This window comes from Martes martes (assembly GCF_963455335.1).
Source record: "Martes martes genome assembly, chromosome: 4".
NCBI classification, from domain to species: Eukaryota; Metazoa; Chordata; class Mammalia; order Carnivora; family Mustelidae; genus Martes; species Martes martes.
The window spans coordinates 93165479-93174816 of NC_137891.1; the positions used below are offsets into that span (position 1 = coordinate 93165479).

At 49.9% G+C, this 9338-nt stretch overlaps 1 long non-coding RNA gene across 1 annotated transcript; it reads left to right on the top strand.

The window, feature by feature from the left end:
* Window positions 1–3745: 3745 nt before the first annotated feature.
* LOC308342178 lies at window positions 3746–8225 on the top strand. The gene is made up of 2 exons (XR_013966764.1): window positions 3746–3884; window positions 8073–8225. It is a non-coding gene; the product is annotated as an uncharacterized lncRNA (long non-coding RNA).
* The last annotated feature ends 1113 nt before the right edge of the window (window positions 8226–9338 follow it).

Below are 9338 nucleotides of genomic sequence, written 5' to 3' on the forward strand. Positions count from 1 at the left end.
CAGTCGCTTAACCCACTGAGCCACACAGGCGCCCTGAGGGTTGCGTTCTTATAGGGCAAGTCAGGCTTGGCAGAGAGGACGCATGTGACGATTCCGTTGTCATCCCAAACCTGTTTCTGGAAGGCTTGCATCGCAGAGGGGGTCTGATGGAGGGGGCATGGTCCCAGCTGCTGGAACACCATCATCTGGACCACAGGACTGTTTGTCTTTGTTTTTTATGAAGGTCTAGGGGCTTGATGAACTCCCTGACACCAGGTACAAAATTTCTCTCTGTGCATGTTTTTCTTGGGAGAAAGCCCATCTCTTTCCTCCAGTCCTCAAGGGTCTATAACCCCTGTAACATAAGGAGACCCTTCTGTTCATAACTGCTTCTGGAAGACTCTTCTTAGGAACCGACTCACCTGACTTCCCACTAACGTGGCCCCGGGCAGGAGAGGACCCCTCAGTGTGCTCAGGCTTGTTGGATCCAAACAGCCCTTGGGAGAAGGGCCACTTGCCTGCTGTCTCTCTGTCCTTCCCTTCTGTGTCTTCCCACTCCCTTCTCTGCTTTGGGTCCTCTCTTCCCTTCCCGCTTTTCCTCTTCCCCCTCCTGTGCTGGCTCTCATGTCACTTTCCTGTTTGCCTCTCCTGAGGTATGGGTTAGTGTATTAATCGTTACAATAACAGCTAAAAATTTCACTGTGTTTCATTCATCCAGAGGAAAATAACATGACAGCCCGTGAGTGCTATAGGGCACACTCACATGTTCTTCCCGGGGTCCAGGATAGTGGAAATTTCTCAGTTTCTATCTGTAAATAAATAGAAGGCCATTATGGAAGGCCACGGTGAGCCCGGTGGGGGCTGGGCCGGGGGAGGCTGGGAATGTGGGTGGGCTGGCTCCAATCGTGATCACATTAGTCACCCATCACGGACCCTGACAGACCTTGGGCTATTCAAGGACTCCAGCCAAAGAGGCTGAGTTGTAAAATCCTATTAGGGTTGCCAAGACCATAACAGTGTGACTTTAATAAGGTTAAAGTTTGGCATTTTTACGGCTTTTATAATGATAAGGTTCTTAGTCACCTGAGGGGGAAAGAACTAGAGAGGGTCTGCCCATACCTAGCCGGTCAGTGCTGGGGACATGGTCAGGCATGGCCTCTTGCCAGGCCCCCAAGGGTGTCTTTGGTTGTGTCCAAGGTTCCAGGCACAAGTTCTGTCCTGTTCCTCAGAAAGCCTACTCACCCATGTCCGGACTCTGGAACTGTTAGGGGAAGTGAATCCAGGCATCAATTGCTGAGAAGAGTCCCTGAAACCAGTGGAGGGGTTTTTTTTTTAATATTTTAAAAAAATATTTATTTATTTGTCAGGGAGAAAGAGAGAGAGATAAGTAGAAGGAGAAGCAGACTCTGCTGAGCGGGGAGCCTGATGTGGGACTCCATCCCAGGACCCCGGGATCATGACCTGAGTGGGAGGCAGATGCTTAAATGACTGAGCCGCCCAGTCACTCCAAACCAGTGGAGTTTATTAGAAGCAAATGCTCTGTTCCCCAGCCAAAGGTGTTCCCCGTCATAGTTGCATCCCCAAAGCACTGTTATATTTTCATGCCTTTGTTAGTAACCTCTGGCCTAGAATATTCTACTGCACATCTGGATCTGTCCACCCTTAAAATGACTTTCCCAACATGCCCCTGGAGGAATTCATCTACTCTCTTCTTAATCCCAGGGCCCTTAGACCATCTTTCCAAAGCGGCGCCTATCCCCATGTAATGAGTTCGTCACAGACGCGACCTCACCCCATCAGACTGTGAGCCCTCCATGCGGGGTCAACCTGTTCTCCTGGAGTTCTCAGTTGGCACACAGTAGGGGCCCGTAAATGTTGAAGGAAGGAAGGACTAATTTAGCTGGAGGCCCATGCATTCCTCTTAGAAGATAGCTGAAATCCTATGTCCTCCATGCCTGGATCATCTTTGCTCACAAAGAATAGTTAGAAGTATAATTTCTTTCTTTTTTTTTTTTAAAGGTTTTATTTACTTACTCAATAGAGAGACAGAGATCACAAGTAGGCAGAGAGGCAGGCAGAGAGAGAGGAGGAAGCAGGCTCCCCACTGTGCAGAGAGCCCGATGTGGGGCTCGGTCCCAGGACCCCGAGATCATGACCTAAGTCGAAGGCAGAGGCTTAACCCACTGAGCCACCCAGGTGCCCCAGAAGTATAATTTCTAAGTAGGTCCCTAGTTTCTTGAAGGCAGAGTTTGCATCAGTCCACGTGTCCGTGGCTTTGGCTGCCATATGTCCATTAGTGTATATGTCAAATGCCTCAGTGGATCTTGTCTATGTCCGTTCTGTCATGACGTTGAATCCTTTACAAAGAGCTTCCCTCCGATGGGATGAGTGACATGAACAACACCGCTGACGGACCTCTCCTGTGTCCTAGCTGGCACCAGGCTCTGCAGAAACGCAGAGATGAGAAGTGCCTGCCTGTAAGGAGCCAAGCCTGGGTGCCGAAGGGACGCGAGGAGTGCCCGTTAAGTCAAGGGGTCCATGCCAGCTCTGAGCCGCCGTGCGGGGGTATAAAGATCGAAGCCTGGTCCCGGAGAAGCTGACAGTCCTGCTGGGGAGCTGAGCCATTCATGGCTGGATGAGCTCTCAAAATGAACCTGAGTATTTGCTAGGAGACAGAGTCTCCCTGCCTACAGCCCCCAGGGGCCCACATGTTTGTGGGAGCAGAGAGTATAGGGAAGTGGAGCCACCAGCGGGAAGGAAGACCTAGTACCTTCCTGACACCTGTAGTCTGATGGGCTCCCGTGTCACTTTGTTTCAGGGACAGAGCTGGAATCATTCCCTGGGGTCCGAGATGGATGGGAACTGTCCTCTGTGGGCCTCTGTTGGGGGAAGCTGACTCCCCAGCTGGGCTCTGGGAGCCCCCTTTTAGAGATCCGTGGATGAGGGGTGTCCAAGGCCGGGCTGGGCCTCTAGGAGTGACTTGGGACCAGCTTCTGCATCAGGACCAGGCCAAACTGTGCTTCACTGTACAGCGGGAAGGAGGGCTGACAGGTGGCGCCTCCTAGGGAGAACAGGGTCAAGCATGGGGAATAATCACCCACAGCTTTAGCCCTCCAGCCCCAGCGCAGGAGCTTGTGACATGGTGTGGAGCTGGGGGATCAAGGGACATCCTGGAGCTGCCCTCCTGTGGTGCTCCGACCAGCTTTCTCACAAACCCAGCCTGTTCCAGAACAGCCTAGGCCATTAGCCGACTGGCCTCCTGTGTTTGCCCAGGAGCCTGGACTGCGGGGAAATTACGAAGGGTCCCAGGGGGCTCCACTGCCATATGGAGAAGAATCGGGCTGATGTTACTAACAATGAGCTCTCCTGATCAGAAGCCCGTAGTCCCGTTGCGGGGCAGGGGGTGGTGGAGAAGTGTCCTTGGAAATGCCAGTCCTGGCCCTGCATTTCCTTCGGCTAGTGAGGAGAAGCAACTCCCCTTTGCCCCCCACCACCCCCCTGCTTGGGAACGAGCGTGACTCACATCAGTGGGGAAGGCAGCACGGTTAGGTGAGGCTAATTCAAATGCCAGGCAGACACAAATAGCATGCTTTCCTATGAATAGCTTCCCAGCTGTTGTGCGGGAGGCTGGCCGGTTCTCATCCAAAGTACATTCTCGCTGATTTGCATCAGGCACCGCTGGCTGCCTACCTTTGGCCCCTCAAGGCCAGCTCTCTGTTCACTGTTCCCGAAAGTCTCACCAAAGTGAAACATTAACCGGTGGTGGGACAGAAGGGCCTGGGAGCCTCCACAGGCAGGGCTGATGAAGAAGGGTACCTGGAGGGGCTGTTGGTCACCGACCTGGAATTTTCCATTCCTCTGCATCTCACATGACTGGGGCCGTGTTTTCGTTAAGCCACACAGAGGTGGGTGCCCGGGTGGCATGTGCTACATAACTGGATGAGGGGGGGTGACCACAGCTGCTTCTGGGTGATACTAATCTTAGCGATACAGGGGTGGTGGAAATTACTAGACCTGAGAGCCAGGAGACCCAGGGCTTGGCCGGGACTCTGCTTCTAGAACATCCCGGGGCCCCGTGGGAAGCCACTGGATGTCTCAGGGCTTCCGGGCTGGGGGAGAACACCAAGGTCCTTTCTGGCTGGAACATTTTCTACTCTAGATGCTGACACTAATCAACCCCGTTTATAGCCGGTTGTAGTAACTGTCTCTCCTTATCACCCAGAAGTTACTAGGGCCCGCCCTCTGCTCCCTTTGCTTCTCTGCTTTCCAGTCTCTCCATTTGCCTCACTTCTTCTCAGCCACATTCCCTTTATCTCATTTCCTTTATCTTTATCTTAGGGCTGAGGACTTCCCTGGCAAAGCCAGAACGCAAGTTAATCACGGGTTGCTTGACTCTCGGGGACCCTCACTTGCCACTTTCTACCTTGGCCACTTCCTAACTATGTGATGTTGGCCAAAGGATTTGCTTTCTCTGGTTATCCATTTCCTCATCTATCAAAAAGCGATTAGGGTTTCTGTACGAATTATGCAATATGCCACACATGAAGCCTTCATAAATATAAGCCATTATACAATTATGATCTAAAAGTTAGCACACACATTCCTCTTCCCAAAGAACTTTCCCTTTAGTCTCTGTTTCTGTTCCCAGGGACACTGGGCTTTGGGTTTAATGTCGCCTTGAGTTTTCTTCTTGCTGGTTCTGTGCAAAACGTATCTCTGGGAGCCTTCCTTTCAGCTTCCCTGGGGTATGACATTTTGAATAGAAGGCCTGCAGGTCCAGGGCCAAGCAAGGGCTCAGCTCTCTGCTGAGATGGGGGTACTATTTTGGGGAATTCTAGGAAATGTTACTCATCGAGGTACTTTTCTTGGGTGCGAGGGGATTAGTTTTGAATCATGGTTGATGGACCAAGATTTCCTAAAAGTGGGTATGGACCTCATCAGTTGGGGTCAAATGGACTGAGCTACTCTTTCTTGACTTCCTGATTTTGATTTCTTGACCCAATACTCTTGTTGATCTCCTTACCATGCAGAGTCCGCCCTGGGACAGATTCACATTTCCTGGCACTGCAGGCAGTCGTGGGTCTCTCCCAGGGTGACATTGGCTTGAAAAGTATAAGGGAGGTGGGCCCTTCTACACATTCCATATAATGCTTTGGGACATTTTAAAAAAATTGTTCTTCCGGAGGATGGGTCTCTCAGAATGTGAGCTAAATTTTACTTTTACTTGGCCAAGAGACTTTGCGCAGGACCCAAACAACGCAGCCTTAAGCGGCGACCCTGGCACTCACACATTAGATTCCAAGTTCCATGAAGACACATTTCCTGTCTCTCTCATCAGGGAAGACTCAGTGCCAAGAGAAAGGCCTGGCACAGTGTAGAGGCTCGCTGGGTGTTGTTGAGTGTTGAATGAATTAATGAAACATGACATCTTGCTTGGGATGCCTGCTGTCATTGGTGCCCAAGAGCTTGATGTCAACAGAACGGGATAGTTAAGAGGGTGTGCTACCGAGTCAGACAGAACTATTTGGATTATTAACCCCCCCCATTAATAGATGCATGATGTTGACTTCTCTGGGTCTCAATTTCTCCATCTTTAAAGTAGGGTTATAAGAAGACCTGCCCCGTTCATGTTGGGGTGTGGGTGATCTGAAATGACTTCTGTCAAGCCCCTGTATCAGTATTTGACAAAAGCTTACATTGTAACCATTGAGCCGGGGAGCACACCAAGGATGGGCGTTCCCCGCCTCCCTGATCTGAATTACTTTAGGGTTCCCCTATCATGGAGTCTTTCCAGTCATTCTCACTGGGGATCTCAGATATGGATTGAGGTGGCTTGTGGTCACAATGATTTCTTTGCTCCTGGCACTAACCCCCCCACACTCACTCAGGTCTGCAAACCCATTAGGCACTCAGGCATTCAGCACTTCAACTTCCCAGAAAAGGCACAACTTCTGTTGGGTAGATTGCAAATGTCTTCTACAATTTACCACTTCCCATTACTGGACTCCCAGTTGCTCTTTCGCTGGGTCTTGGAGGTCTGCCATCATTACGAGCTGATCTCATGCTCTCGGCAAAGGCAAGGAAAACAATGGACTCTCTGAGGGCCTTTGCCCTCCCATCAAGTCTGCATGCTGGGGTGGAAAACCAATGTCCCCAGCTCCTGAGGATACTCAGCTGAGAAACACAACACGCACACATACTCACTGGTGTTGTGTCTGCGTTTTGAAAGCGCACAGCAGTCTGTCACAGAGACCTCATTGGTATGTTTTATTTCCTCCTTCCGCAGCACTGCAAGTGGGAATTTATAAAAGGCTCTGCAGAGGGGCTGGAAAAAAGTTGCTGAATAAATTCATGCATGAGGGAAAAAGTGGGAGAGTTTTCCCTCGGTGGTTGCATGTGTCTACAGGGAACTACAGAGTATCTTGAGCTTTAGAAAAAATTTTTTCTAAAGATTTTATTTATTTATTTGAGAGACAGAGAGAGCATGAGCGGGGGTAGGGACAGAGGGAGAGGGAGAAGCAGGCTCCCCGCTGGGCAGGGAGCAAGGATTCCATCCCAGGACTCTGGGACCATGACCTGAGCTGAAGGCAGGTGCTTAACTGACTGAGCCACCCAGGTGCCCCATATCTTGACCTTTTTAAACCTGAAAGTTTGCTATTTAGAACATCAGTCTTGGCCTGTGCTCATTGTTCCAACCATCATGTGATTTCCTTGGGAAGGATGTGGGGATTCAGTGGTGGTAGAGGGGAGAGTTCATGGAGTAATGGAATGAACACAGGACTGAGGGTCAAAAACCTTAGGTTTAAATGTCTGGTCTGCCCTTGATCGGTTGTGGGATTGATTGAGCTACCTTTGTGGGCCAGTGCCTCTGGTTCTCTGTATGAGAGTGGCGCAGGGATGTGTGGAAATCATGTGAGGTTGTGGACTGGTGCGTGTGCCCAGCATCTGATGGGTAGGAAGCCACGAGAGATGGGACAATATGGCCCCTCCACAGTCAGCCCATTTTCTTGTTCTGCAACCATTTGTGGGGTCCAGGGGACACTCCGGAGGGAAGGAAACAGAAGAGAGATCTGTAAAGGATTTGGAGTCTTTCTCCATGGGGGAGCTGTCTCAATTTCACAAATGAGCCTGTCCTTTCCTGCCCAAATGATGGATTCATAGCAGGCTGGCATTTAAAAACGTCTTTTGTTAAAAATAAGTCAGCTGTGAGTGCAAGAGAGGGGAGAGGTAGATAGAGCAGAGTACAGGGAACACAGCTTGGGTGTGGATGTAGAGGTGAGACGGTGTGAAGGGGAGAGAGCGAGTTTGGAGAGAAGCGATGGGAAGAGCATGATGCGGAATGCTCACTCTGCTGGAGAGGAGGGGAGGCCAACTGCGAAGGCAGGAGAGCCAGCAAAGCAGGAGGAGCCTTAAGGATTAGCAGTACATTCTAAGTGCTCCCTGACATCAGGCTCCTGCACAGGGGTCTGAGTAGCCCCTGCAACACGTGTCCTGGAAGACAGACCCTGTGAGGTCTCTGGCAAGAAGGGCAGGCACAAAATGTAAGGCAAGGTGCCAAAAGAAAAAAAAAGCCTCAATAATACAAAATCAATGCTATCCTGATGCAACATTTTTATTGTAGCCATATTTTTAAATAGACTTTATTTTTTTAGAGCAGTTTTAGGTTCCCAGAAAAACTGAACAGAAGGTACAGAGATTCCCCATATATCCCCAGCCCCACACATGCTTAGACTTCCCCAAGGTCAACATCCTCACCAAGGGGGAACATTTGTTACAACTGAACCTGCCCTGATGGATCAATATCACCCTGGGTCTAGAGTTTCCATTGGGATTCACTCTTGGGGTTGCAAAATCTGTGGGTCTTGACGAACGTATAATGTAGGATCGCACAGCCTAGCTTCCTCGTTGCCCTAAAAATCTTCTGTGTTCCCCTTATTCCTCCCTCCTGCCCCCCAGTTGCTGGCAACCACTGATCTTTTTACTGTCTCCCAAGCTTTGCTTTACCAGGATGCCAGGTAGCTGGAATCCTACAGTATGCAGCCTTTTTAGATCAGCTTCTTTCACTCACTAATGTGCCTTAATGTTTCCTCTAGGTCTCCTCAGGACTTGATGGCACATTCCTTTTTGGCGCCGACTGGCATTCCACTGTCTGGATGAACCACCGTTTATTTATCCACTCTCCCACTAAAGGACAGCTTGGTTGCTTCTAGGTTTTGCCAATTATCAGTAAAGCTGCTATAAACATCCGTGTGCAGGTTGTCATGTGACCAACATGTTCAGCTCCTTTGGGTCAATACCAAGAATAGCAATTGCTGCATTAATGCAATATTTTTAAAAAATCAAAATTAATGAAAACCATATGAAGAACAAACTATCAGAAATTAAAAAACAAAAACAAAAACAACACACCCAAAACAGACAGACTCTGACCTAGCACTTGTCTGACTTGGCCCCCTCCCAACCCTCCAATCCTGACCCTGTTGGGTTTTACTGCTGCCGCCGAGCAGCTTTTTTAATGGAAACTTTCTGACTCAATCCACGTTTCTGATAGACTCCCCCCATAGGAGCTCCTAAATAATTCAGCCTTTACTGGGGTGGGGTAATCTCATTAGTGATTCCAAGTGATTTTCAGACAGTTTCCTTATTAGAGATTAACCGGACACAGCAGATGAGGGCTGAGTGCACCCCACAGGAATATGTGAGCTTGGGTAAGAGGTGCACCGTAAGGAAGGTGTGGTTTTATACAACTTGCCGGGGGACACCTGTGAGGGACAATGAGGATGTGCACAGGATGCCTCCATGCCCAGTGCTGGACTGTCTAACGTGACTCTGTTAATAGCAAGGGCTGGAGACCTGCGGACAGTGGAATTTAGCTCATGGGGGCAGGGAGGAAAAGGTTTCAGGCAGAATGAAGTAGAAGTGTAAAACAGGGATGCCCTACTACTCTCAGTGTGCCAAAGGGAATGAGGGCCACGTCTTCCCCACACTCCCTGCAGGCCACCCCAAATCAATCTACACTCCACGTTAAGAGCAATGGGCCCCTGATGCAAATGCAGCTTCCTGGCAAGGACAGCTCTGTCCTGGCTCTCCAGAAGCCCCTTGTGAGTGCAGGCATGACACCCTGCCCTTCACCCTTCCTGCATTCACGCTCCCTGAATTGTCTGTACCCCTTATAACACCATTAGATTTGTGGGCTGGGGTGGGTCTGTGTTGTCCACTGTGGTAGCCCCAGGAGCCAGTCACGTGTGTGGTTCACAGTAAGTATTCCGTAAAATATTTATTCTATGAATGAATGAGTGATGGTAAAGAACAGCAAGTTCAAAGGCTCACAAGCCACTTGGCACCTAGATTCTCTTATA